This window comes from Xyrauchen texanus, chromosome 47 (assembly GCF_025860055.1).
Source record: "Xyrauchen texanus isolate HMW12.3.18 chromosome 47, RBS_HiC_50CHRs, whole genome shotgun sequence".
In the NCBI taxonomy this organism is placed as follows: domain Eukaryota; kingdom Metazoa; phylum Chordata; class Actinopteri; order Cypriniformes; family Catostomidae; genus Xyrauchen; species Xyrauchen texanus.
In genome coordinates, this window is record NC_068322.1 from 1164432 (window position 1) to 1173604 (window position 9173).

At 43.7% G+C, this 9173-nt stretch overlaps 1 long non-coding RNA gene across 1 annotated transcript; it reads right to left on the reverse strand.

Annotated features, from left to right (window-relative positions):
- Positions 1–317: 317 nt before the first annotated feature.
- LOC127638981 (uncharacterized) lies at positions 318–2095 on the reverse strand. Its single transcript, XR_007969915.1, has 3 exons — positions 1673–2095; positions 1458–1586; positions 318–339 (listed from the first exon to the last, which is right to left on the reverse strand). It is a non-coding gene; the product is annotated as an uncharacterized LOC127638981 (long non-coding RNA).
- Positions 2096–9173: the final 7078 nt, after the last annotated feature.

A 9173-nucleotide genomic window follows, 5' to 3' on the forward strand; every position in this document is an offset into this window, starting at 1 on the left:
CAACTGCATAGCAATGCTTTAAGAACAACTCTGAACACCTTGGCAACTGCATAGCAACGCTTTAAAAACAAATTTGAACACCTTGGCAACTGCATAGCAATGCTTTAAAAACAACTCTGAACACATTAGCAACTGCATAGCAACGCTTTAAAAAGTACTTTGAACACATTGGCAACTGTATAGCAACGCTTTAAAAAGTACTTTGAACACCTTGGCAACTGCATAGCAACGCTTTAAAAACAAATCTGAACACCTTGGCAACTGCATAGCAACGCTTTAAAAACAAATCCGAACACCTTGGCAACTGCATAGCAACGCTTTAAAAACAACTCCGAACACCTTGGCAACTGCATAGCAATGCTTTAAAAACAAATCCGAACACCTTGGCAACTGCATAGCAACGCTTTAAAAACAAATCCGAACACCTTGGCAACTGCATAGCAACGCTTTAAAAACAAATCCGAACACATTGGCAACTGCATAGCAACGCTTTAAAAACAACTCTGAACACCTTGGCAACTGCATAACAATGCTTTAAAAACAACTCTGAACACCTTGGCAACTGCATAGCAATGCTTTAAGAACAACTCTGAACACCTTGGCAACTGCATAGCAACGCTTTAAAAACAAATTTGAACACCTTGGCAACTGCATAGCAATGCTTTAAAAACAACTCTGAACACATTAGCAACTGCATAGCAACGCTTTAAAAAGTACTTTGAACACATTGGCAACTGTATAGCAACGCTTTAAAAAGTACTTTGAACACCTTGGCAACTGCATAGCAACGCTTTAAAAACAAATCTGAACACCTTGGCAACTGCATAGCAACGCTTTAAAAACAAATCCGAACACCTTGGCAACTGCATAGCAACGCTTTAAAAACAAATCCGAACACCTTGGCAACTGCATAGCAACGCTTTAAAAACAAATCCAAACACATTGGCAACTGCATAGCAATGCTTTAAAAACAACTCTGAACACCTTGGCAACTGCATAACAATGCTTTAAAAACAACTCTGAACACCTTGGCAACTGCATAGCAATGCTTTAAGAACAACTCTGAACACCTTGGCAACTGCATAGCAACGCTTTAAAAACAAATTTGAACACCTTGGCAACTGCATAGCAATGCTTTAAAAACAACTCTGAACACATTAGCAACTGCATAGCAACGCTTTAAAAAGTACTTTGAACACATTGGCAACTGTATAGCAACGCTTTAAAAAGTACTTTGAACACCTTGGCAACTGCATAGCAACGCTTTAAAAACAAATCTGAACACCTTGGCAACTACATAGCAACGCTTTAAAAACAAATCCGAACACCTTGGCAACTGCATAGCAACGCTTTAAAAACAAATCTGAACACCTTGGCAACTGCATAGCAACGCTTTAAAAACAAACCCGAACACCTTGGCAACTGCATAGCAACGCTTTAAAAACAAATCCGAACACCTTGGCAACTGCATAGCAACGCTTTAAAAACAACTCCGAACACCTTGGCAACTGCATAGCAACGCTTTAAAAACAACTCCGAACACCTTGGCAACTGCATAGCAACGCTTTAAAAACAACTCCGAACACCTTGGCAACTGCATAGCAATGCTTTAAAAACAAATCCGAACACCTTGGCAACTGCATAGCAACGCTTTAAAAAGAAATCCGAACACCTTGGCAACTGCATAGCAACGCTTTAAAAACAACTCCGAACACCTTGGCAACTGCATAGCAACGCTTTAAAAACAACTCCGAACACCTTGGCAACTGCATAGCAACGCTTTAAAAACAACTCCGAACACCTTGGCAACTGCATAGCAACGCTTTAAAAACAACTCCGAACACCTTGGCAACTGCATAGCAACGCTTTAAAAACAACTCCGAACACCTTGGCAACTGCATAGCAACGCTTTAAAAACAACTCCGAACACCTTGGCAACTGCATAGCAACGCTTTAAAAACAACTCCGAACACCTTGGCAACTGCATAGCAACGCTTTAAAAACAACTCCGAACACCTTGGCAACTGCATAGCAACGCTTTAAAAACAACTCCGAACACCTTGGCAACTGCATAGCAACGCTTTAAAAACAACTCCGAACACCTTGGCAACTGCATAGCAACGCTTTAAAAACAACTCTGAACACCTTGGCAACTGCATAGCAACGCTTTAAAAACAACTCTGAACACCTTGGCTTCAGGGTGGTGAGCTTTGAACAAGCACAACTTTCACTTCATAAAATCCTTAATAATAATAATAATTATGGTCGCAAACCCAAAAATCAAACACTCCTTAATGTAAAGGAGATTTTTAACTAGAGATTTAGAGTCAGGAAATTGTCCTTTCATGTTTCAAAGCAATGCAGTGACGGGTACCTCAATGCTCCTATTATCAAATCATAGGTCAGAGGTCATAATTAAAATCAGTGTTTCCCCTGCTAATTCCTGTTAGTGTTCCCTTCAGTCTGCCAGAGAATATCTGTGATTATGCGAGCAAACACAAAACATTATGGGCTAAAGCGCATAACTGGTACTCAGAAGGTTGCTGGTTTGATCCCCACAGGCACCATCATTGTGTCCTTGAGTAAGGCACTTAACTCCAGGTTGCTCCGGGGGGATTGTCCCTGTAATAAGTGCTCTGTATAATACATTGGTAATCAGAAGGTTGCTGGTTTGATCCCCACAGTCACCACCATTGTGTCCTTGAGTAAGACACTTAACTCCAGGTTGCTCCGGGGGGATTGTCCCTGTAATAAGTGCTCTGTATAATACATTGGTAATCAGAAGGTTGCTGGTTTGATCCCCACAGTCACCACCATTGTGTCCTTGAGTAAGACACTTAACTCCAGGTTGCTCCGGGGATTGTCCCTGTAATAAGTGCTCTGTATAATACATTGGTAATCAGAAGGTTGCTGGTTTGATCCCCACAGTCACCACCATTGTGTCCTTGAGTAAGACACTTAACTCCAGGTTGCTCCGGGGGGATTGTCCCTGTAATAAGTGCTCTGTATAATACATTGGTAATCAGAAGGTTGCTGGTTTGATCCCCACAGTCACCACCATTGTGTCCTTGAGTAAGACACTTAACTCCAGGTTGCTCCGGGGGGGATTGTCCCTGTAATAAGTGCTCTGTATAATACATTGGTACTCAGAAGGTTGCTGGTTTGATCCCCACAGTCACCACCATTGTGTCCTTGAGTAAGACACTTAACTCCAGGTTGCTCTGGGGGGATTGTCCCTGTAATAAGTGATCTGTAAGTCACTTTGGATAAAAGCGTCTGACAAATGCATAAATGTAAATGTAAGAGTCGTGGCTGCAGTGTGTGTGTGTGTGTGTGTGTGTGTGTGTGTGTGTGTGTGTGAGACAGACACAACTTATACAGTATGTAAATATAAACGCTCTGTGACTGTGTGACTGGACCTGGATGACCCTGAGACCGTCTGAGGAATCGTTCCAAACTGCGGCCTGACTGTTTACAGAAAAGTTTTTACAGCTTCAGTTTCATCTATACACACAACGCATAAAGGCACGCATGAGCGAGAATGTGTTTCACATGGAAACTGTTATCCTCAATGTATAGAGTGTTTCTGGGCTGTTATGGAAATGTAATTACAGTAATTTTCATGAGGTCAGGAGCTTTCCTCTCCGAAACTCCAATGGAAACACTTGAGAACATACACTCACCGTTCCACTGATACAGCGGCTCATATCGCACACATGCTTACGTGCTTACACATAATTCTCTTTTATACATATACATGTTTCATACAAGGGGATAAATACATATTTATGTATTTTCTCCCAATTTGGGATGCCCAATTACCACTACTTAGTAGGTCCTCGTGGTGGCGCGGTTACTCGCCTCAATCCGGGTGGCAGAGGACCAGTCTCAGTTGCCTCCGCTTCTGAGACCGTCAATCCGCGCATCTTATCACGTGACTCGTTGTGCATGACATCGCGGCTCATGCTACTCTCCACGATCCACACACAACTCACCACACGCCCCATTGAGAGAACCACTAATCACCACCACGAGGAGGTTACCCCATGTGGCTCTACCCTCCCTAGCAACCGGACCAATTTAGTTACCCCATGTGACTCTACCCTCCCTAGTAACCGGGACAATTTGGATACCCCATGTGACTCTACCCTCCCTAGCAACCCGGCCAATTTAGTTACCCCATGTGACTCTACCCTCCCTAGCAACCGGGTCAATTTGGTTACCCCATGTGACTCTACCCTCCCTAGCAACCGGGCCAATTTGGTTACCCCATGTGACTCTACCCTCCCTAGCAACCGGGACAATTTGGTTACCCCATGTGACTCTACCCTCCCTAGCAACCGGGCCAATTTGGTTACCCCTTGTGACTCTACCCTCCCTAGCAACCGGGACAATTTGGTTACCCCATGTGACTCTACCCTCCCTAGCAACCGGGCCAATTTGGTTACCCCATGTGACTCTACCCTCCCTAGCAACCGGGACAATTTGGTTACCCCATGTGACTCTACCCTCCCTAGCAACCGGGACAATTTGGTTACCCCATGTGACTCTACCCTCCCTAGCAACCGGGTAAATTTGGTTACCCCATGTGACTCTACCCTCCCTAGCAACTGGGACAATTTGGTTACTCCATGTGACTCTACCCTCCCTAGCAACCGGGCCAATTTGGTTACCCCATGTGACTCTACCCTCCCTAGCAACCGGGACAATTTGGTTACCCCATGTGACTCTACCCTCCCTAGCAACCGGGCCAATTTGGTTACCCCATGTGACTCTACCCTCCCTAGCAACCGGGACAATTTGGTTACTCCATGTGACTCTACCCTCCCTAGCAACCGGGCCAATTTGGTTACCCCATGTGACTCTACCCTCCCTAGCAACCGGGCCAATTTGGTTACCCCATGTGACTCTACCCTCCCTAGTAACCAGGACAATTTGGATACCCCATGTGACTCTACCCTCCCTAGCAACCGGGCCAATTTGGTTACCCCATGTGACTCTACCCTCCCTAGCAACCGGGTCAATTTGGTTACCCCATGTGACTCTACCCTCCCTAGCAACCAGGCCAATTTGGTTACCCCATGTGACTCTACCCTCCCTAGCAACCAGGCCAATTTGGTTATCCCATTTGACTCTACCCTCCCTAGCAACCGGGCCAATTTGGTTACCCCATGTGACTCTACCGTCCCTAGCAACCGGGACAATTTGGTTACCCCATGTGACTCTACCCTCCCTAACAACCGGGCCAATTTGGTTACCCCATGTGACTCTACCCTCCCTAGCAACCGGGACAATTTGGTTACTCCATGTGACTCTACCCTCCCTAGCAACCGGGCCAATTTGGTTACCCCATGTGACTCTACCCTCCCTAGCAACCGGGCCAATTTGGTTGCTAAGGAGACCTGGCTGGAGTCACTCAGCACGAGTAGCTTCTAGAGTTTCAAAGTAGCTTCCCCAACACTGACCGATAGTGTCCTAAAACAAAACGTAAAATGACAAGCACGATGTCACGTAATTTTGTGTCGCTTCAGTGACACTTTCGTCTCACGTCTTGCGTGTTTGGCTGACCTCAAAACCGTGGTCCAGCACTCTGTTATCAGGTGAGCTACCGCGCACGCTAATCGCATTGGAATAAGTGTATAAATGTAGGTGAGCCTGCGTTAAAATGTATCGTTTTTAAATGATGCGCTACAGTGTTTTACTCGTGATTTGTCTCATAGTGATTAGCGCCCAGAAACTGTAGCTAAACGCAGAATTGTGCTCGTAATAGAGCAACATTTATTCTATGAGATGTCACCCTCAGTCTCCATTCCCCATTCAGTTATAGTGAATGGTGACTGAGGCTAAGACCCGGACTTTGGCCCAAACCCCATCCAACCGTGTCCTTAAAATCCACCACTTTTTCTGAATGGCCACAGTGAGAGGAAAGCCGTACGGTGATGTCATAGCCAACTAAAAATAACCTGCCCTTGATTAATGAGCTCCCCTCCGTGAACAGAGCGAGGGTCTGTACAAACACACCGGTGGTCAATCCGTAACGCCACCTTCAGCCGCAGAGTGTCAAACCAAGTTTAAATGCTGAAGCGACAGCAGAACAAAACCACCCAAAACCCCCTCTGTCCTCCAGCGGACCAACGTCTACCTGTACTTATGAGAGAGAGAGAGAGGGGGACAGAGAGGGGGAGAGGGAGAGAGAGAGAGGGGGCGAGGGAGAGAGAGAGAGGGGGAGAGGGAGAGAGAGAGAGAGAGAGAAAGATGTTAGGCAGAATGTTAGCCTCAGTCACCATTAACTTAAAATGCTTGCCTAGTCTCTCCTTTTGTGTCTCAAAAACATGCCGTACATGTTTGGAACAACATGAGGGTGAGTAAATGATGATTTTTTTTTTTTTTTTTTTTATGAGCTATCCCATTAAAGGGCAATATTTGGCCTCTGGATTTGATTATCAGGGGCATTTTTTCCTTTACGAGGGCAAATTTTCTAACCATATTAAAACGGCATACTTTTATGTTAAATACTTTAAAATTGTAATCGGGTATCAGAATAATTAGTTGTCATATTTCTGTACATTTTGCATGAAATATGCATAATAAAAACAAACAATTATAAACTTAATATATATGTCTTGATACATGTTTAATATGTACAACTACGCCTAGATTACAATATAAGAGATTTATTAGATATTACCAACAAAATAGTAATAAATAAAAAGTGTATTAAAGGCCATTAAAGGAACAGTTCACCCAAAAATGTAAATCCTCTCATCATTTATTCGCCCTCATGCCATCCCAGATGTGTGACTTTCTTTCTTAACCAAAACACACATGAAGATTTTTAGAAGAATATTTCAGCTCTGTAGGTCCATAGAATGCAAGTGAATGGTGACCAGAACCAAAAAGCACATAAAAGCAGCATAAAAGTAATCCATACGACCTCAGTGGTTTAATCCATGTCTTCGGAAGCGATATGATAAGTGTGGGCGAGAAACAGACCAATAATTAAATCATATTTTGATGTAAATCTCCACTTTCACTTTCACATTCTTCTTTTGGCGATTTGCATTCTTTGTGCATACTTTGTGCATATCGCCACCTACTGGGAAGGGAGGAGAATTTATAGTGTCATATCACTTCAGAAGACATGGATTAAACCACTTATGCATTGCTTTTATGCTGCTTTTATGTGCTTTTTGAGCTTCAAAGTTCTGGTCACCATTCACTTGCATTGTTAGGACCAATAAAGCTTCATTGTGGAAATAGATGTTTGAGGAGAACGCTAATGTGGAGGGCGACCCAAAAGACATACCGAATATAAATAAACTGAGCTGGTGCTTTTGCCAAAGAAGGAAAGACACAGATGAATGGAAGACAGACAGACAGAGAGAGAGTGAGACAGGACCGGGTCGGTGGGGGTGAATGGTCAGACAGCAGTTTTATGGCCCATGCCTGACGCTTCACCAGACCAAACTGTTCCAACAGGTTAGAGGAATCTGGCAGATGTCAGGACTGTTGCACACATGGACATCTGAGCGATTGCTGCGGTGTCGTCCAGCGGTGTCAAACTCATCTGAGGTCACAGCCGAACTGCTCGTCCCGTTATACGGCTGATGATACTGTGATGGAGGCTCAAGTGTGCCGCGCGATACATGATCTGGGGGTAATAAAGACTAAATTCAACTCTATGATGCTTTAATAACTAGTATTGGGGTAAAATAAAAGGAAGTGGGGAAGTTCCTAATTTAGACAGACAGACGATAGATAGACAGACAGACAGACAGACGATAGACAGACAGACAGACGATAGACAGACGATAGATAGACAGAAAGACAGAGATAGATAGAGAGACAGACAGACAGACAGACGATAGACAGACAGACAGACAGACAGACAGACGATAGATAGACAGACAGACAGACAGACAGACGATAGATAGACAGACAGACGATAGATAGATAGATAGATAGACAGACAGACAGACAGACAGACAGACAGACGATAGATAGACAGACAGACAGGTGATAGATAGATAGATAGATAGATAGACAGACAGACAGACAGACAGACGATAGACAGACAAACAGATGATAGATAGACAGACAGACAGACAGACGATAGATAGACAGACAGACAGACAGACAGACGATAGATAGACAGACAGACGATAGATAGATAGATAGATAGATAGACAGACAGACAGACAGACAGACAGCGATAGATAGACAGACAGACAGGTGATAGATAGATAGATAGATAGATAGATAGATAGATAGATAGATAGATAGATAGATAGATAGATAGACAGACAGACAGGTGATAGATAGATAGATAGACAGACAGACAGACAGACAGACGATAGACAGACAAACAGATGATAGATAGACAGACAGACAGACAGACGATAGATAGACAGACAGACAGACAGACAGCATAGATAGACAGACAGACGATAGATAGATAGATAGACAGACAGACAGACAGACAGACGATAGATAGACAGACAGACAGGTGATAGATAGATAGATAGATAGATAGATAGATAGATAGATAGACAGACAGACAGAGACAGAAAGACAGACAGACAGACGATGACAGACAGACAGACAGATGATAGATAGATAGATAGACAGACAGACGATAGATAGATAGACAGACAGACAGACAGACGATAGATAGATAGACAGACAGACAGACAGACAGACGATAGATCAACTGACAGACAGATAGATAGAGAGATAGACATAAAGATTCAGATTCATAAGAGTCAGAATCTTCATTCAAGTTCATTCATTCTGGAATCGGACTCATAAGAGTCAAAAGAATCGACTCATAAGAGTCATTCGTTCAGGAATCAGGTTACACTGGTTGTGCTGTATGTTTCACGCTGTAGATTCAAAAGAACCGACTCATAAGAGTCATTCGTTCGGGAATCAGGCTACACCGGTTGTGCTGTGTGTTTCACGCTGTAGATTCAAAAGAACCGATTCATGAGAGTCATTCGTTCGGGAATCAGGCTACACCGGTTGTGCTGTATGTTTCACGCTGTAGATTCAAAAGAACCGATTCATGAGAGTCATTCGTTCGGGAATCAGGCTACACCGGTTGTGCTGTATGTTTCACGCTGTAGATTCAAAAGAACCGATTCATAAGAGTCATTTGTTCGGGAATCAGGCTA